The 20,825-nt window shown below is 47.4% G+C and overlaps 1 long non-coding RNA gene across 1 annotated transcript in view; it reads left to right on the top strand.

The window, feature by feature from the left end:
* Window positions 1-697: 697 nt before the first annotated feature.
* The window catches only part of LOC307197466, a 61,847-nt gene continuing 41,719 nt past the window's right edge, over window positions 698-20,825 (top strand). The window contains exons 1-2 of the long non-coding RNA XR_013831415.1: window positions 698-836; window positions 2,612-2,705. This is a non-coding gene — a long non-coding RNA (uncharacterized lncRNA). The remainder of the gene's footprint in view (window positions 837-2,611; window positions 2,706-20,825) is intronic.

The following is a 20,825-nucleotide window of genomic DNA, read 5'->3' as shown; positions in this document are numbered from 1 at the left end:
GCTCCGCTTTGAGGATACCTTGCCCTTCCGACCTCGGTGTGGCTTTGGCCTTGGCTCCACTCCTGGATTAACTGCTCCTTGTGATTTGGCTTCTGGATGGCTGGAACTCTTTGGTTCTTGGATTGTTGTCTGTTGAGAATTGGTTTGCCTTCAGATTAACTTCTCGGCTTGGACTGCCGGGTTGTGGAGCTCAGGTTCACAACTGAAGGGGCTGCCCCGCCCGCTGTGCCAGGCGCTTCTCCTACCTCCCTCCTTCTCCAGAGAGCCCACGCTGGAGGGTTCCCAGACTTTTGGACTTTCCCACATTGGTTCCATTGCTACTTGGATTCTCGGGGCTGGGCTCCTCTCTGGGACATCGTGGTCCCTCCTGAGTGAGGAAGAAAACTTTCCACATCACTTCTGAAATTCCATCTGAGATCTTGTTACCCAGCCTCCTAGTCCGGCCCCGACAAGGGTCCTCCTGCCGGTGTCACTGGCGCCAATGAAAGGAGGCTCTGGAGTACGTGATCTTGAGTCAGGCGGTGGGCGAGGCTGCTCTGCAGGGGTCCCGTCCTCGGGGAGGGGCGGGGAGGGGCGGGGAGGGGCGGGGCCGTCTGCAGGCGCAGCTGCTGCTCCCGCCCCTGATCACAGAGCAGGGCGCAGCGTCTCTGCACGCGGCCCGCCCGCCATCTTAAACTGGGCGTGGTGGGCGGACCTTCTGCACACGGCCCTGAGCAGAGCTGTCGGCGCCGCGGTTTTGCACCAGGAAGCCTGGTCTGAGGTGTTGGCGGTTTGCGAGGCGCCTGCACGCGGTGCTCTGGGAGCTGGTGAACTAGACTCAGCGCACACGAAACAAGGTTAGACTTTGTTTTTTCCCCCAGGTTCTAGTTTTATTTCTCGTGAGTTGTTAATGGGGTTTGCCAGTGACAACGTGAGTGGCCACCGCGGACCCTGACGCCACCTCTTCTGGATTCTGTTTCCCTTTGCTCTTGGTTTGGCTCATGTGTCCGCTAGTGAAAGGTCACAGCTTTCTCCTCAGGGGGGCTCTGCCCCCGGGGAGGTTGGCCCTTCCCAGTGCCGCCGCGGCCTGAGGTTCCGGGCTGACCGGCTCATTCCTCCGCGAACGCCGAGGGCCTCTCACCACCGGTTCACGGTCAGAAGCCAAACCCGACAGACCAAATCATAGCAATAGTTTCCAGGTGCGTGGTCACGGCTGTTTCTGCCGAGAGGCTGGGCCTTGCATCCCAGGTTAGGCCGCCTCCAGGGCTGGTGGGGAAGCCAGTGAAGCAGAGGGAGCGGAGGCGGACACCTGTGGTCCCCGCCCGTCCCCAGCGCCCAGACTTCCCGGTGGGGTCTCCGCGCAGCTCATGAGGGGCCGTTGCCTAATCACCTCCCCGCGCCATCCCTGTGCGTGATTGACAGTGGTTCACCTCCACCACCCCTGGAGGGAAGGCATTGAAGTCCCCAATTCGTGGTCAGTGGGAGCAGAGCTCCAGAGAGCTCCAGCACCTTGCCCCGGGCACCCAGCCGGTGTCCAGACACCCCTGTCCTGCCTGATTTCAAAGCTCGTCCTCTGACGCCCCACCACACAGGTGCCCAGCAAAACGCTCCAGTAAGTAAATCTCATCTCTGCTGCTTTCAGCCTTTTTTGCTCTCCTCTCACACTGCGTCCACGAAGCCACAATTCACTACAGGGCCTCATTTGGCCCTGGGCTCTTGGGTGGAATCCTAAGCTACAGTTCTTCCCCTCATTTTTCTCCTCTCTCTGAAATAATTGGCCCCGGGGCCATCCCAGCAGGCTTGGCGCTGGACCTCGTAATTCATAACTCAAAATGGCTGCAGTGTTAATAGGAGATAATGGTTCCAGATGTCTTCCCTTTTCTTAAAATGCTTCCGCTTTAACAAAACTCTAGCTGCGAGGACTGTTGGGAGGAATTCAAGGTAGGTCACAACCCTGGAATGGAAAATATTTTTGCATACGCCTCGTTGATATTCTGCAAATCTCAAGTCACACAACAGGCCAGTGCAGATGGGTGGGGACCACAGCTTGACAGGGAGAGGGAAAGCCATCCTCTCCTTCCCTGCTCCCTTTCCGTAAGTGCTGTGACTAGATGGAAGGATTTTGTGGTCAGCACGGTAAGCACTTTGATGGGATATATGAGCTCAGAGACATTGAAATCACCTTCAAGGAGCCAGACAGAAAGGCAGGGTGACAGAGCGGCAGGCGACCAGCCTGGAGCAGGCAGACGGGGTTTATACCCAAGATCTGCATATGCCCTGTGCAACCACCGCCCTCTCTGGGCCTTAGTTCCTTGAGACGATACTACTACTTACTTCACAGGTCTGCAAGATTAAGGGAGTGCTCTGCACAATTAGTTACACGTGTCCTAGAAGAGCCTTCAGCAAATGACATCTCAGAAAGCGCAAAATGCCACTGAACTGTTAATTATCATGTTATAGGCCCCCATTCACATGTTGAAACCCTAATCCCTAATGAGATAATGAGATGGTATTTGGAGGTGGGGCCTTGGGGAGGTTACTAAGTCATGAGAGCAAGGCCCTCCTGATTGGATTCGTGCCCTGATAAGAATAGCTGAGAGGGAGCTAGCTGCTTGTCTCTGCTTTTCACTAGGTGAGGGCTCAACAGGAAGATGAGAACGAGAGCTCGTGGGACAGTGGATCTGCTGCACTTGATCCTGGACGTCCAGCCCCGAGAACTGTGAGAAGTAAGTGACTGGTTTAAGCCCTGCCGTCTGTGGTGTATTTGTTATGGTGCCCGAGCTGATGAAGATGGTGTACTTTAGCACAGTTTTAAAAGTTCGAGTGACACAATTGACCTTCTGGAGTCCTTTCCTTGTTCTTCCCAGTTAAGATAATTCCTTGGGGTGATACCTACTCCTTCTGTCACATTTTAGCCAGATGTCACAGTGTCTGGGGTGCAGGCTGGATCTCCTTTTCTGGAGTGGCGATTTAGGACTTGTCCAGGCTGGGCCTCGTTCTCACCCTGAAGTGGCGGTTCTGACATAGACTATGGCAGAGTTGATACAGGCATGAGCATAAGCCCTTTGTGGGCCTTGTGATGGGAGGGGGCAGCACCTGGGCTTGTCCACCCAAATGTACACTGAGAACCAGACGGAGTGACTCTGCCAGCCAGGAAGCCACCGTCCCTGCATCACGAGCATTGGCCGGTGGGAGCCGGCCCATCATCATCAGGTGAGATCACCTGAGAACCCCTACGATGTAGCCGGCCCAGAGTGCTGCAGAGCCAGCAGCCTCTCCCTCTTGCGTGGCTCCAGTCGCACTTGCCTCTTGGCAATGTGGACATGAGCCATAGCAGGACATGGGCCCAGAGGCCCCTGGACAGGTGACTCTAGCTGAGCCTCAAGAAAAACAGATTTGCAAAGAAACAGTGGAGATGACATCTCCTCCTGACAGATGGGGGCCCTGCATGGGAGCATAGAACCTTGGAGCTGGACAGGGGCGGGTGGTGGGGAAAACAGTCAGGAGCTGTCTGCTTGCTGAAGGTGGCTGGAAGGCACAGAGGCGATGTGGAGGAGGCAGAAGTGCCCGCAAGCAAGAGCGACAGGGCTTCAAGGGAGTTCCTTGATTTGTGAACAACCTGATAGCAGGCAAGAAGCAAGCCCAGGAAGTCCAAATGCCATTGACTCAGGGAAGCCCGGGGCTGGTGTGAAGTCCAGTAAAGCAGGGCTTCCTTCCCACCATCAGTGGATTCTTTAAGAGGCTGTTTCTAACATGTGGCAACATGGGTGAATCTCAAAAACATTACGTTGAATGAAAGAAGGTAGGCAGAAGAGTACATGTGGTGTGATTCCATTTATGATGAAGTTCAAGAAGAGACAAAACAAATCTAGGCTGGTAGAAATGTGAGCAGTTACATTCTGGCTAGGGATTGGTTGTTGGTAGGGATTGGCTGGAAAGGGAACTAGGGAACATTCTGGGTTGATGGGAATGTTCTCTGTCTCTGTTGGATGGTGGTTACCTGAGTGTAAAATTGAATGAACAGTACACTTAAAATCAATGCATTTTACTGATGTAAATTATAACCCAATAAAATTAATAAATACAAATACAGTCATGTCCAGTTATACAGAGCATCGTGCTAGGTGTCTATAAGCTACAAGCATAAATCAAACAAGAACCTGCCTTAAGGAAGTAGGGAGTAAACAATTGTATAGATAAGATAAAAGACATGGTGCCCACAAGTCATTGTACAAGATAGCTGGGACTTCCCTGGTGGTCCAGTGGTGAAGACCCTGCGTTTCCACTGCAGGGGACATGGGTTTGATCCCTGCCTGGGGAACTAAGATCCCGCCAGCTGCTCGGCATGGCCCAAAAAAAAAAAAAAAAAAAGAATGCCTGGGGCACTCATCTGGGCCTGTACTGCTTGTGGTGAGCCCCACAGACATTTCCCCAGCTGGAGCCAATGTTGTAGCAGGACGCCCTTGTGGTCCTTATTATAAAAAGAAAGATAGCTGGTAATATTATCCCTAAGAGAGGTAGGTACAAAGTGACATATCGGAAGTCAGAGGAAGGAGGATGACTTCTGGCTGGAAGAACCATTGTGGGCTTCATAGAGGAGGCAGCATTTGAGCTGGACTTGGAAGGAGTTGGGAAGGAGTTGGGTAAGAACGTTCTGGGTAGAAAAAGCAGCAGAATAAAGGCAGAGTGAGGGAATGTCTAGGAAGCCACAAATAGTTCCATTTGGTTGAGATGTAGATCATGAGACAGGAGCAGTGGAAAAGATTAGGAAGCAGAGAAGTAGGTAGGATCTATTTGTACAAGGTCTTGAATGTCAGTCAAGAGTATGAATTTTATTAGTAGGCAACTGAGGGGTTTTTATTTTTGCATTGCAGATTTATTTTTTTGTTTATATAATTTTTAAATTGTATAAAAATTTTTCCATTTATAGTTACTACAAAATATTGGCCATATTCCCTGTGTAGTACAGTATATCCTTGAGCCTGTCTTACACCCAATAGTTTGTACCTCCCACTCCCCTACCCCTATATTGCCTGCCCCTACCGTAACCACTAGTCTGTTCTCTGTATTTGTGAGTCTGCTTTTTTTCTGATTTATTCACTAGCTTGTTGTATTTTTTAGTCTACATATGGGTGATACCATACAGTGTTTGTCTTTCTCTGACTTATTTCACTTAGCATAATGCTCTCCAAGTCCATCCATGTTGCTGCAAATGGGAAAATTTTGTTCTTTTTTATGGCCGTGTGTGTGTGTGTGTGTGTGTGTGTGTGTGTGTGAGAGATCTTTATCCATTTATCTGTTGATGGACACTTAGGTTGTTTCCATGTTTTGGTTATTGTAAATAATGCTGCTGTGAACATTGGGGTGCATGTATCTTTTCAAATTAGTGTTTTGGGGTTTTTTTCCGATACATATGCAGAAATGGAATTGCTGGGTCATATGGTAGTTCTTGTAGCTTTCTGAGAAACCTTCATACTGTTTTCCATGTGGCTGCACCAATTTACATTCCTGCCAACAGTATACGAGGGTTCCCTTTTCTTTACATCCTCGCCAACATTTGTTATTTGTGGACCTTCTGATTATACCTGTCCTGACAGGTATGAGGTGGTATCTCGTTGTGGTTTTGATTTGCATTTCCCTGATTAGCGATGTTGAGCATCTTTCAACGTGCCTGTTGGCCATCTGCATTTCCAACTGAGGGGTTTTGAGCAGGGATGTGACATTGGTGTGATGTGCAGGTTAGACTTGGGGAGGGGGGGTCGCTATGCTCGGTTTTTATGGCCATCTAGTGTCTTGCTACCCAAAGAGTGATCCGTGACCAGCAGCACTGGTACCGCCTGGGAGCTTATTAGAAAGGCCCACTATCCAGTCAGTCATACCTAGTGAGTCAGACTCTGCATTTTAATAAGATCCCCAGGTAATTCTCATGCACATTGAAGTTTAAAAAGCACTGGTCTACATGTCAGATAATGGAATCGTGGTCTTGTGTGGGGACAGAGGGCTCTGAATTAGTCCTTCGTTACCTAAAATCCTGAGCACAATAGTGGAATATGTGTAGATAACGGATCTTCACGGTGCCTTCTGAAGTGACTGGAAGAATAGTTCATTTCTGGAGCCTGGGGAAAAGCAAACGAAATCCAGGGTAAGGAAAGGGGTAAAAGATCCGAAGCAGAAATGCTGCGCTCCTGCATTTCACTGGCTTCTTACAGTGAAAGCCTCTGTGGGTTAGTAAGGGGAGAATCAATATTCCTGTACCACGGTGAGTGGAAGCCAGGATGATTTCACTTGAATAATTTATCATCCCCCTGCATTAGAAATTGAAGACTTGCCAATGATTGAGGCTTTTAAAAGGTTATGGTCCCTTTCTGTCCCTTCCTGGCTGCCATTTTAGGCCAGCTCTCCGTATGCTTTGCCAAACTTTGTCAAGATAATTCCAGTTTGTTTTTGTTTTTTTTTTTTTTGAAAAAAGCAACTTTCTCCTCTGTGAATTCTTCTGCTTTGGATCCCCAGTTGGCCAGCACCATAGTCTTGACTTGTTAATGAGAAAGCAAGGGCAAGGAAGAGATAGGTCTGTTCCACTCAGAGACCAGCTCCCTTCTCCTTCCTTCACAGGGTGGTCAGCCTCACTGGGACTCTTGCATTACCTCCCCGTGAGTGATGGAGAAAAGGCAGAAAGGGAGAAGACTGGACTGCTCTGAACACACTAGGCACACAGTGAGGGTGTAGGGATCTGCATTTTTTTTCCCACCCAGACTCACAGGGAATATTCTGGAGATAGGTCATTGACCCCAAATCTGACATCAAGTCTCAGGGAGTGCCTGATGCTTCCTAAATAAGTCACGAACTAAATGTCAGCAACCCACAATGCTGAGTACACACTCCCAGGCTGTCCTCCGGTGAGCTTTAGCAGGTGTGCTTTAGTGACTGGATTGGGTAAAACAGACCCATGTGCGGCAGAGAAAGGAGCTCACTGAGGGCAGGACGTCTCGCCTGGGCAAGGGGGTCAGCCTGCAGCATCGTTGTGCTCTTCCTGGAACCAGCTGCATGACTTTGATGAAATATTCCGTTGATTGGAGTCTTAGTTTGTCGTTTGCACAATGTGGATAAAACAATGCCATGTCGTAAGGACTAGGGGAGAAGAACCACTGAGATGGGGTTCTACAGCCACATTAACACCAGCAGCCACTGACAAAATCCAGGCCCACACGAGCATCTGTGGAGCCCACGAGGCTCTTAGTTAAATGCCATGAGGAGCCCATTCCTCTTGTACCAAGAAGCAAATAGGCTCCCATCTCCTTCAAAGAGTGGCTTGGGAGCATTGGGTGAAGAAAGTGGGAATGGACTAAATTTACTTTGAGTTTATCTTTAGGGGAGGTATTCTTTTCCATGACCCAGCCCATCAAACACCACTGTCCCCAGATTGGCTCAGGCAGACCAGGCTTCACTGGATGCCCAGGATCTGGACCCTGACCTCCCTGCCCTTGGAGGCTCCCTCAGCAGCTCTCTCCTTGGGGATTGTGGGTAGAGCAAGCAGAGAGCTCTGGGGTCCTCATTCATGTCACTCCTGTTGGGTTAGAACCTCCCCAGGAAAGAGGGAGAAAAGTGATTACAAGACTCTTACCTTGGGCTTCCCTGGTGGCGCAGTGTTAAGAACGCACCTGCCAATGCAGGGGACACGGGTTCGAGCCCTGGTCCGGGAAGATACCACATGCTGTGGAGCAACTAAGCCCGTGCACCACAACTACCAAGCCTGTGCTCTAGAGCCCATGAGCCACAGCTACTGAGCCCACGTGCCACAACTACTGAAGCCCGCGTGCCTAGAGCCCATGCTCCACAACAAGAGGAGCCACCGCGATGAGAAGCCTGTGCACCGCAACAGAGTAGCGCCCGCTCGCCGCAACTAGAGAAAGCCCATGTGCAGCAACGAAGACCCAATGCAGCCAAAAGTAAATTAAAAAAAGAAAAAAAAGAGTCTTACCTCCTACATTTGGTAAGTTGCTAACCTAAACCATCTCTAAAGATATTCCAAAAGTCAAAATTGCGGGACTGTTTCAGAACTCTTACAGATTTCCTGGTCTGTGTTAGAATGTGTGAAAACTACCTCCAGTGTCAGCAAAAGAAGAATCTTTCCAAGAATAAGTCACTCAAAAGAAGTTACATTCTTTGGGGGGAATCTCAGAGCTGCAGTTTTGTTGAGAAATAAGATTGACCTAGAAAGATGATTTTTCCCATTCATGTGGTCACATGTCTGCTTGTGAATTTATAATGTCTGCCTGCATTCCTGTTTATGTATTCAATGTATGTATTCATCCGTTCAGTAAGTGTGTTTGCCATGCACTGTGCCTGTGGGGTGACAGCAGAAATGAGAGAGAGATATGGTCCCTGCCCTCAGAGAGCTTACCCTGCAGGCCGTCAGGCTGTCAGCCTGGTCCTAAGCTCCGGAGTCCATCGTTTGCCCAACTGGAAGAAAGTTAGAGCACTCTCGATGGCTCCCCATGTCATCTTCGCTGTCAGCCCCGCTCTGACCTTGAACACGCTGGTTTCAGTAAGCAGGCGCTCATCTTCCCTCTGCAGGTGGCAGGTGGACCGCTGGACCGCGTGGTGGGCGAGCTCTGGGACCTGGCAGGCAGGGCTCCAGCCATGTCTCAGCTTTTTACGAGCTGTGGGGTTGGACTTCAGATGAGTTACAGAAATCCTCTAAGTTTTAGCGTCTTGGCTGTCAGATGAGTTTGTTGGGAGGCTTACATGAGCTGACTTTTGAGAAGTGCTGGGTTCAGGGCCTCACACAGTGAGTATCTGATAAATGATGGCTGCTGTTGCTGTTATCCCCTGTGTTTATTTGACCGGTCCTGTCCTATAACCGGGTGCTGGAGTCTCTGCCCTAGTATCCTGGCCTAGCTGAGACTAGCATCTTGCCCGTCAATTTCCACATCAACTTAATATTATGAAATGTGCAGACATGAAGAAAAGTTGAAGGAACTTCAGATGACCACCCATCTACCATCCACCTAGACTTTGCTATTACCACCCTTGTTTTTTCACATATTTATCTATTTATCATCCCTCTTTCCATCCATCAATACTTGTACGTTTTTGGATGCATTTGTTTTTTCTTTTGAGATGGTTGTTTTTTGAGTTTTGATAACTGCCTAAATCAGTGTAACCCAAACTCCAACCTGTCAAGGTCAGGACGTTCACATCCCTAGAAAGTCCCCTCACACACTTTCCCATGATTCCCAGCTCCTCCCTCCCCAAAGGCACCACTGATCTGATATTTTTTGTATCGTAGCGTTTTCTTTTTTTTTTTCAGATAGATACTTTTCATACAGTAGTTTTGCTTATTCTAGAATTTCAAATAAATGGAATCACACAGTACATACAGTAACACATGCTCTTTTTGGTCTGGCTTCATTCACACAGCATGATGTTTTTGAGAGTCATCCATGTGGTTTTGTGTATCACTAATTTGTTTCTTTTTCTTGCTGAGAACTGTCACACTGTGTGAACATACTGCAATTTGTGTATACATCTCCCTGTTGACAACACCTGGGAGTTTCCAGTTTGGGATGTTATAAATATGAGGACACCTGGGAGTTTCCAGTTTAGGATATTATAAATATGAGAGCACCTGGGAGTTTCCAGTTTGGGATGTTATAAATATGAGTGATCTTTCATAGGTCTTTTGTGGACAGATGTTTCATTTCATTTGGATAAACGCCTAGAATGGAATTGCTGGGCTATAGGGTAGGTATGTGTTTAGCCTTACAAGAAACTACCAGCTACCACTCTACACCCTCCAACAGTACATGAGGTCTAGTTGCTTCACTTCCTCCCCAACGTTTGGTGTTAGTGATTTTAATTTTAGCCATCCTGGTGCCTGTGTAGTGGTATCTCTTGTGGTTTTAATTACTTGCATCTCCCTGACGACTAGTGGTATTGAGCAATTTCTCATGTGCTTATTGGCCATTTGTATACCTAAAGTATCTGATCAATTCTTTGACCATTTTAATTGGGTGTCTTTTTATTATCGAGTTACAGGATTTCCGTATTTATCCTAGATTCTAGTCTTTAGTTTTCTGTTTTATCTACGTCTATGGCTTGCCTATTCATTTTCTTAACAGTCACTTGATGATCAAAAGTTTTTAATTTTGATGAAGTCTAATTTATCTTTTTTCTTTTATGGTCACTATTTTCTGTTTATTGCCTAAGAAGTGTTTCCCTATTTTTAAGGCATAAAGATGTTATGTTTTCCCCAAAAAGCTTTATTAACATTTTCTGTATATTGGGAGGTAGGTTTTTAGGTTTATTTTTTCTGCGTATCGGTTATTTCTACGCCATTTGTTGAAAAGGCTTTCCTTTCTTCGTTGTGTTGCTTTGGCACCTTTGTCAAAAGTCAAGTGAACTTTGGCTTCTGTCCAAGATGGTGTAACTGGCGCCAGATTTATCAGAGCCATAAAACACTACACAGCTGGACAAACTCTAGGAGACGGTGGTTTCGACATTGGACAAGAGGCAGCACAGAAAAGTCAGCCCTGAATGAGGGGAGACGAGTGAGGTGAGCCCACAATGGCTTCCACTGACCACCTGGAGGGTCTTCAAGCTGCAGCACAGGAAGGGGGGCCCAGACAGGGCCTAGTGGTCTCCCTGAGTTGAGGAGTCAGAGGAGAGGGGAGGTGAAGGCAGGTAGAATTTCTGAGGCAGAATGCCAGGAAGGGGAGAGGGGCTCTGAGAGCTGCAGAGGAACTGGAGGTGGGGCTGCACTGGCCGGGCAGTGGGTGAGGGGGGTCAGCCTGTGATGTCGGCACAGGTCGGCTTTGGGTTTGTGGTTCCCTGGATGCTGCATTGTCCTGCCCTCCAGCGCTGGGCTGCTGGTGCTTGTGCCTCCCGTGGGGTCCGTGGTGTCGGGGGTTTCCTGGGTGCCCCTGCGCCCACCTCGCGGGGGCCTCTCTCCAAGACTGTTGCGGTTCCATACCCTGTGTTAGGCTTGTGCGGGGACGTGGGGGCTCTCGGTTCCTCTGGTCCTTCCTTCTCCTGCTCGGCCCCCATCTTTGAGTGATGCCTGATAGAGGCCATGGAAAAGAGCTTGTTTGCAAGTGCAGACCACCATCCTTGTGCCCGGGCATCTGGTTACTGTAAATTGTCATGCTGAGGCCACACTTAAGAATTTGTTCCCATTTTAGCTGTTTTCCTCCCCCCGATTTCTGTGGCAGCCGTGCCTCCCTCCGCCAGAGGTGAGTCAGCAGCGTGTCCTGTCTTTCCTCAGGGGACTTGTCACTCTAGAATTATGTTCACCTCTCTGATGGGCTCAAGAAAAGCGATAATATTTTATTTTTATTTTTATTTATTTTTTTTGCGGTACGCGGGCCTCTCACTGTTGCGGCCTCTCCTGTCGCGGAGCACAGGCTCTGGATGCGCAGGCTCAGTGGCCATGGCTCACGGGCCCAGCCACTCCGCGGCATGTGGGATCTTCCCGGACCAGTGCACGAACCCGTGTCCCCTGCATCGGCAGGCGGACTCTCAACCACTGCACCACCAGGGAAGCCCAAGCTGTAATGTTTTAGAGTGTCTGGCCTTTTCCTGGTGTGGTGGTGGAAGCCGAGTTCTCTCCCTGAGCAGAGGGGAGCTCTGCCTCACTCATTTCAACAAACACTTGCTGAGAGCCTTGCTTGCCAGGCCGTGCACACGCAGAGGAGAGAAAACATGGTCTTTGCTCTCTGGTCGCTGAGCGTCCAGTGCATCGGGCGAGTGGCAGTCACAACAGGATGTGTTCACTGCTGGTGTGATGATAATGCTGGAAACGAGCCAGCATGGGGACCCACCAGCACCGGGACCCCTGGGGCCGTGTCAGTGCCAGCGTCTCACCTCATGGCAGAGCAGCAGTTTCCAGGAGGATGAAGGGGGTGAGCACATCCTGGGCAGAGAAGCACCACACGTGTAGGCACCATGGGATGTAAGAGCACGGCTGTCCTTGGGAGATTCCGGCCCTGATCCCCAGGTTTGCTGCTGGAGCGCCCGACAGTCACTGCCTCAGAACCCAGGCTCTCTTAGATACCACCCGGTGATCCCGATTTTCTACCACACAGCACCCCACACAAACACAAGCTCAGGCAAGTGGGCCTCCCTGGGCTTCCCCTGTCCTCGTCACAGCCCTGTGTCCTTGTCAACCCCACCAAACCACACGCCTCTCAAGGGCAGTGAGGGTTTTCCCGCCTTGGTATGAGCCCAGAAAGTGCTGGATGAACTGAAATCAAATAACCTTCCTGTACGCCCTGTTGGGGTGGTCGGACCCCTCTCTGGCTCTCAGGTCTGAACGGTGCTCCTATCAAAACAGTGGGGTGTCTGGATTCTGGGGTCAGTTTATTTTTAATTGAAGGGAGGAGATCATCTTATTCCAGGCTGTCACTCCCTCCTGGAATTTGCAGGCCTGGTCTTTTCTGAATGTTACCTTTTAGTGAGCTAAATTATTCATCCATTCCCTAACCCAGTGACATTCTGATTGTGGCACTCACTGTGTAAATCTGGAATGATTTCAGATTCTATTCGAGCCCATCTCCACATAGGAGGGTAGGGAATTGCTTGCTCTGCAGCACAGGTTTCAACTGTAATTTTACAGAGCAAGTAACTTAGGCTTAAACCCAGGAAACAACAGGGGCATCTGTTTTCAAATGTGACATTCTTTCCTATAGGAAATGCTCTCAAATGTGTTTGTTTTCCGTCTTTTGCTTTCACCTGCCTCCTTGCCTGTTACCAGCAGAACAGTGTCATATTTTTCCAGAACATACGTAGCTCACTCTTGGGTACATGGGAGAGAAGGTTGAGTTGAGATAGAAAACACTACAATTTTCTTAACTGATTAATTGTGGAAAAGTTTAGGTTATCAGATGAAATGTAAAGAATAGTTTATACATGCACAGTTCAGTAATTCCTCAGATGTTTAAGATAAGTAAAGCAACACTTATTTATAGTGATACTTACATTCATAGTTGTGGTTACAGAGCTGAGGGAGAAATGAGATCTGGGCCAGTAGGATGGGAACATCCAGAAGTGGCTCCGGAGCAGTGACAGCAAGGCTGGTTCTTGGAGGCGGAGGGAGAGCTGTCTGGGGCTGGCCCTCCAGAGAACGAACAGCAGGCGCTAGGGCACTGGGTTAGCTCCGTGTCAAATTTAACCCACCCAGTTGTAGCTAAATGCCCATTTTCCTTATGTCTCCCATCTTATGTCCTCTGTATTTTTCCTTTTGTTTTTAAATGAAACCACTACCACCACCTAAAACATGAACTTTTCCCAGATTATAGGTTCACATTATTATCTGCTTCCCTATTTAAACTTTCTGTCTCATTTCCATTTGACTCCCATTCCTTTGGGGGTTTGTCTTCACATCTCTTCCCCCACACTCTTTTTTTTTTTTTTTTTTGCGGTTCACGGGCCTCTCACTGTTGTGACCTCTCCCGCTGAGGAGCACAGGCTCCGGACGCGCAGGCCCAGAGGCCATGGCTCACGGGCCTAGCCGCTCCACGGCATGTGGGATCCTCCCGGACCGGGGCACGAACCCGTGTCCACTGCATCGGCAGGCGGACTCTCAACCACTGCGCCATCAGGGAAGCCCCCCACACACTCTTGAAACCCACTTTCCCTTACTGCTGTCACGTGGCTGGTGTGCAGTGAGCCAGCGTGGAAGGCTCCATCTGAAGATGGAAGTAGCCTGGTCTGAGAATGGTGGAACAATTAGCAAATGCACAAACCTCTGTTTATGTTTCCATTATTAACATACATTTAACAAATGTTTGAATACCTACTGTTGAGACCAACGTATGAACAGAAATCCTCGTTTGTCTTATCAAATCAGAGGTGAGCTAGTAAGCCATACTATAACGTGTGAGGGATTAGACATGAGAATACAGTGCTTAGGGACCCCAGAGGGCTTCATGTTAGGGAGGTCCTGTAAAGCTTCACAAGTAGTGATCAGAGCAGATCCAGGCTTGGAAGGGTCTGAAGGTTATACAGTTGGATGGCCCTTCAACAAAAAAAATCTTAATCCTGTAATTTTACCTAAACAACAAATGTCCATGTGAACACATTGCTAGAATCTCTCCCTTGGTCTCAGTAGAGGCCTATGGAAATGCAAGGCCTGGAGCTTAAACTTCATTGGCTTCACGGTAAATCTACCTGTGGAGATGACATTTCAATTGGGTTTTGAAGGTTATCAAGGAGTTTGCCAGACAAAGAAGGACTAACCCACCTGGCAAAGCTATTCGTATTTGCAAGGGCCAAAGATGTGAAAATGTTGTGTATCACAGCATTGATTGCATGGGGTTTAGTGTCGGGGGATGATGTCAGAGGAATGGTCCTGGGGTCAGATTGACCATGACCTGATGTACTGAGGAGCATTGGTTATAGTCTGTGTCATGTGCTCAAGAGAGTTTTACACAAAGGAATAATATGACAACTCTTCTAGAGAAGGATGAATAATAGCTTTTCATTGGAAGTGCCTGAAACTCTTGACGACTGGTATCTATCATCTGATTTGCTGAGGCTGGAATTACTATACTGAAGTTTCGGTGAATGAATTAGAGCTATGTTTCCATGTAAATAGATCTTGAAAACACAATTAAGTGGGTAAAGCAAGTTGCAGAACATTGGAAGAGTGTGATATCATTTACGGAAAAAATGTATTAACCTACAGAACCATACCACATTCTGTTTATGAGTACACACACCAGAGGCTCCCAGGAACCTAACCGTACTTCTCCTAGGAAAACTGTATTCCCTCTAAGAGCAGTGGTTCAGTATTATCTAATTAAGGGGTTCATAGTAAGCTTGTAGAACATAAATACTGTGGAAAACGAAAATCAGCTGTAACTTGTATAATACGTAAATGTTAACAAAGTTAACCATTCATTTTGAATAGTGGTTACGTGAATATTGTTATGTAATTCTTGGTTATTATCTCTATTTTGTCGTTCAAAAAAAAAGAGAAACAGTCTGCTTTGGACTGTAAGCACAGGATAATTTAAGAACTATTTTCTTTCCTGTTCCTGATATTAGCTTGACAAATACACTTAGAATGCTCACACTTTAAAAAAAAAAAAAAAACAACAGAGGGGACAGGGCCTTCCTAATTCCTAATCAAGGGTTTCTAGGGAGAAGACTGCCAGGGCAGTCTTCAGCACCACTTAGACCATGAAAGCCTCTTTTTAAGTCTTTGTCTTAGTCTCAGATTGGACCTGAAGCCCCACTCACTGTAGAATCTGTGTTTCAATTTGCACGAGGCACTTTCAGGGTTCTGATCTGTCTCAGCTGTCCAAACCTCATCTGCTTGTCTCCTAACCCTAACTCGGAACAGATGAAGCCTGTTGGCATGAGAGCGAAGGTGTCCACCTGCCAGAGAGGGGGAGAGGGAAACCAGTCACAGGAGGCCCTAGCCTGGGGCACCGTCCAGGGCTAGGTCTGCGGAGCAGGCGGCAGCCAGGTGTGGAAAATGGCCCCTCCACCTCCAGGCTGCTTAGATGGTTGTCTTTTAAGTGCACAGTTTATACGGAAGCCAGTAGGTTTGCTTATCATCTTCACAGTAAGGAGAAAGAAGTTGCTCTGTTCTTCTCTTCCCAAATCAGCAGTTCTGTTATTTAGTAAAGAACATAGGAAGTGAATCCCCTTTGGTTTGGCTATTTTGGTAACAGGTGCTGCACTGAGATACTTGGGCCTGTTCTTGGTCTATTACAGCAACATAACACACATAAAACTTCCTTATTTTTTGTTTTATTTCTTTAACTTTAGAGTATTTTCAGTCTTCAAAGAACAAATGGGTAGCCTGTTAAGCTGGGCAGTTTACCAAATTGCTGCACCAAACAGAGGAGTGTTTATTGTTTTTCGAATGCTGAGTCAGAGTGTTGTGGGAAAGAGGACATATTAGGTTATCTTCTGGGCCCCAGCGAAGTGTTGGGGATTCATTGGCTCAACTGTGTGTTGTGTGCCATGCCTCTAGGACTGCAGAAAATCAAAGGGGATGTAGCAGAGATGGTCCCTGATTCCTTAAGATGTATATGCGTCTAGTGAGACAATTAGATGAAGTAATTTTTAGGATAAACGTAAACCAGTGGTCACGTGGTTTCGAGGTCTGCCTTGCCGCCAGGATTTCATCCCAGTGGCCTTGGGGTCGTCCTCTCCACCCTGACTCCTTCAGCCAACCCATTTGGCTTCATCTTCTACGCTGTTAAGGATCCACTCAGTAAATCAGCCTCACTGTCCCCAACTTCAGTATGTCCATGACCTTCACTTCGTCTGCCTTTCAGCTGCCTACTCCTGGGGTCATATTTATCATTGTGTTAGTACCTGGAAGTGCTCCGTCTCTGAGATCTTAAACTTCACTGTTTGACTGGCCTTTTGCAGAGACTGCTAGAAAGCCTTCAGTTACCACAGAAGGGCACAGGCTGTTCAGAAGAATGCCTGTGTTTTCTAGTCTCCCTTTCAACTAGGTGTGGCACTGTGACTAAGTACTACTTCGATGGGATGTAGGCAGAAGTGATGGATGCAGCTTCTGAGAACCGTCCCCATAGGAAGGGGGCAATCCATTCTGTACTCCTCCTTCCTGCTTGCTGGGTGGAATAAGGCTCTGATGACAGGGACTTGAGCAGCCGTTTCGGAGCATGAGTTAGAAGCTAGCATGTTGAGGGTGATAGAGCTACACTGTGGAAGGAACCTGGCTTCCCTGTGATTGTGGTGCCCCATCCCAGCCCTACATTGCCTGTGTTTCCTTGGGAGAGAAATAAGCCTCAGTCTTGTTTAAGGCAATGTTCTTTTGGGTTTTCTGTCCCTTGCAACCAGTTTCAATCCAAATTATAGCTCTTTTTTCTCTCCTATGTTTATATCTCAACCTTATCAAGACTTCAGTTTTGCTTCATCCACATTTTCTCTCGGTATTATTTCTCCCACTGTCCATACCCTTTCCAGTCTCTGTAGCGGATGTGATACACATCAGGAAGTGACTCAGAGTTACACTGTGACCTGTGATTCCGCAGGGTGCACAGACATTGTTTCACTGTCCTTGTGTCTGTGCAGCGGGGGATCTGTCTGCAGAGTAGATTCCATGCTTCTGTCATGGCTGCAGCTACAGCCCAGAGGATGGCAGTTTCACCAGGACCCCTAATCCTGCAGAGGGGGCAGTGGCACCAAGCAGCACTGGGGCTGGGGTGTGGGGTGTGAAGCTGTATTGACAGCATGTAGTAGAGCCCACTGGTCCAAGGAGACCAGTGGATAACGGCAGTTCCATAAGTAGTGGCATCAGCAGAACTGGCAGCTGAGACAGGGAGTGTTGCAGAGAACGTGATGGGACTCGACCCTGCCCCTGCCACACTGGGCAGGAGGGTCACCGCCTCCTTGATGAGAAAGAAGGCGGCCACGACCCACAGTCAGTGTTCACGACTACTCATGGCCTCTAATGTGGATATATGCTGTAACACTTCAAAATTTAGGTGTGAGTTCATAATTTAGGTGTCAGTCTTATAAATCCTTTTGCTCTCTTCATAAAGTTCTGAATTGAACCTAGCTAGACATGTTTAATAATATCCAGAAAGACTGAATTAGAAGGGGATGAATCAAGAGTCTTATCCCCAAAGTGGACTAAACTGAGACAATGATGTCTTGGTGGGTTTCACTTTTTTTCGAATTTGCTGCCCCTGAGGTAGAACTCGGCCCAGCCTCCTCTGTGCTCCATGATACCCTGTGGTTTAGTGAAGTGTAACTGTGCCTTTCTCTTCCCCTGGTCTACGAGGGGCTCGAGACAGGGTCTCCAGTGACTCATCTCCACATCCCTGGAACCGAGACTGGGATGTAGTAGATGGTTAATAAATGTTTGTTGATGGAGTGAAAGAATCTTGGCAGCAGTATGGATGTGTAATTATTCTTTACACTAAAAACATAATCACATGATAATCCAGCTGACTGGATTTACTGGCAGGGGACTATGCACAGGCTGTGTCAGATGTCAAGTGGGTATACAGTGCAATTCAGTACGAGCATGTGATCAGAAGTTGGAAGGATTCCTGTTGGACCTGTGTTCCATGTTGGATGGTGTTATGGTGTAGAATGGCACCAGGGCCCCACATGAGCTGTATTCATGGCGCTCTCGTGTTCTTCATGCACGTGAGAAAAAGCACAGGGTACAAACAGCATAGCTTCTGGCCCCAGAAGCTCATGAACAGGAGATACCTGGGAGGGAGGGGAAAGGTTTGCCCCAGCTGCTCAGGGCAGGGGAGTCACCTGGCCCAGAGCCATGACCCCCTGAGACATGGGCTGGCCCACTCCGGAGGGAGGTGAGCCTTTAGGGTGACGTCCCTAGGGGGCATCTGAGGTGGGACATGACTGCTAATGCCCAGGTGGCGGTGACCACATGGCTCTTCCTTGTGGTAGCCATGGATCTATGGTCAGGGCTTTCCAGAAAACAAGCTGCATCAGTGTTCTTTTATTACTCACATAAGCTTCCCCACTATAACCTTCCTCATTTCTTATTCTGAGCTGGGAGGATGTACTGGGGAATCTCTTACTAACTGGTGCCCTGGCATGAACAAGAGCATGAAATGAATGGAGGATGGATGGATGGGTGGGCAGAGAGATGATTGGACTAACAGGAGGAAATGAGTGATGATAATAATGAGGAGGAGGATGATAGTTAAACCAGGAATCGAGGCAGAGGCATTGAACGTTTCTTTATCATTTGGCTTGGATGGCACGATAGGCACCTCAAGTTATCCGTGCCCTACAGTAACTTAAAACACAGTTAGCATTTGAAGCACGCCATCCAGGAGTTGTAAGTCTTCATGGTGGCTTAACCTGCACAATTTTTTTCCTCAGAAGTTATGTTTATTATTCTACCTTACCTTCAGAAGTAAAGAAACCGAGAGGAGGGAGATTACATTTATAACAAGTATGTAACAAGGCAGTTCAATTACTGCATTCTCAAGGAGTATAGAAATGGAGCCAGGCGCTGTATACTCTTAATTTTTTATTTTTATTTTAAAAATTTTTCTTGGAGTATAGGTGATTTACAGTGTTGTGTTAGTTTCAGGTATACAGCAAAGCCAGTCAGTTATACATATATCCACTTTTTTAGATTCTTTTGCCATGTAGGTCATTACAGAGTATTGAGTAGAGTTCCCTATGCTCTACAGTAGGTCCTTATTAGCTCTCTATTTTATATATATATCAATAGCATGTATATGTCAATCCCGATCTCCCAATTTATCCCTCCCCTGCTACCCTCCTGGTAACCATAAATTTGTTTTCTATATCTTTGACTCTGTTTTGTAAATAAGTTCATGTGTACCACTTTTTAGAATCCACATATAAGCAATATCGTATTTATCTTTCTCTGACTTCATTCAGTATGGCAATCTCTAGGTCCATCCATGTTGCTGCAAATGGCATTATTTCATTCTTTTTTATGGCTGAATAGTATTACATTGTGTACATATACCACATCTTCTTTATCCATTCATCTGTCATTGGACACTTCGGTTGCTTCCACGTCTTGGCTGTTGTAAACAGTGCTGCAGTGAACATTGGGGTGCATGTATCTTTTCTAATTACGGTTTTCTCCAGGTATATGCCCAGGACTGGGATTGCTGGATCATATGGTCATTCTATATTTAGTTTTTTAAGGGACCTCCATACTGTTCTCCGTAGTGGTTGTACCAATTTACATTCCTACCTGCAGTGTAGGAGGGTTCCCTTTTCTCCACACCCTCTGCAGCATTTATTGTTTGTAGATTTTTGATGATGGCCATTCTGACCGATGTGAGGTGATAACCTCACTGTAGTTTTGATTTGCATTTCCTTAATAATTAGTGATGTTAGCCATCTTTTCATGTGCCTCTTGGCCATCTGTATGTCTTCTTTGAAGAAATGTCTGTTTATATCTTCTGCCCATTTTTTTTTTTTTTTTTTGGCGGTATGCGGGCCTCTCACTGCTGCGGCCTCTCCCGCCCCGGACACGCAGGCCCAGCAGCCACGGCTCACAGGCCCAGCCACTCCATGGCACATGGGATCCTCCCGGACCGGGGCACGAACCTGCGCCCCCTGCATTAGCAGGTGGACTCCCAACCACTGGGCCACCAGGGAAGCCCTTCTGCCCATTTTTTGATTTTTTTTAATTGAACTGTATAAGCTATTTGTATAATTTGGAGATTAATCCCTTGTCGGTTGCTTTGTTTGCAAATATTTTCTCCCATTCTGTGGGTTGTCTTTTTGTTTTGTTTATGGTGTCCTTTGCTGTGAAAGAGCTTTTAAGTTCCATTAGGTCCCATTTGTTTATTTTTGTTTTTATATTCATTACTCTAAGAGGTAGATCAAAGAAGATCTTGCTGTGATTTATGTCAGAATGTGCTGCCTACGTTTTCCTCTAAGAGTTTTATAGCATCCGGTCTTACGTTTAGGTCTTCAATCCATTTTCAGTTGATTTTTGTGTATGGAGTTAGAGGTGTTCTAATTTCATTCCTTTACCTGTAGCTGTCCAGTTTTCCCAGCACCACTTATTGAAGAGACTGTCTTTTCTCTGTTGTATATTCTTGCCTCCTTTGTCATAGATTAGTTGACCATAGGGGCATGGGTTTATCTCTGGACCTTCTAACCTGTTCCATTGATCTGTATTTCTGTTTTTGTGCCAGTACCATACTGTTTTGATTACTGTAGCTTTTTTTTTTTTTTAATTTTGGCCACACCGTGTGGCACCGTGTGGCATGCGGGATCTTAGTTCCCTGACCAGGGATCAAGAGTTAGTTACCCTGCAGTGGAAATGTGGAGTCTTAACCACTGGACCGCCAAGAAAGTCCTGATTACTGTAGATTTGTAGTATA

This window comes from Stenella coeruleoalba, assembly GCF_951394435.1.
Source record: "Stenella coeruleoalba genome assembly, chromosome: 14".
NCBI classification, from domain to species: Eukaryota; Metazoa; Chordata; class Mammalia; order Artiodactyla; family Delphinidae; genus Stenella; species Stenella coeruleoalba.
This window is presented reverse-complemented; position numbering and strand designations above follow the sequence as displayed.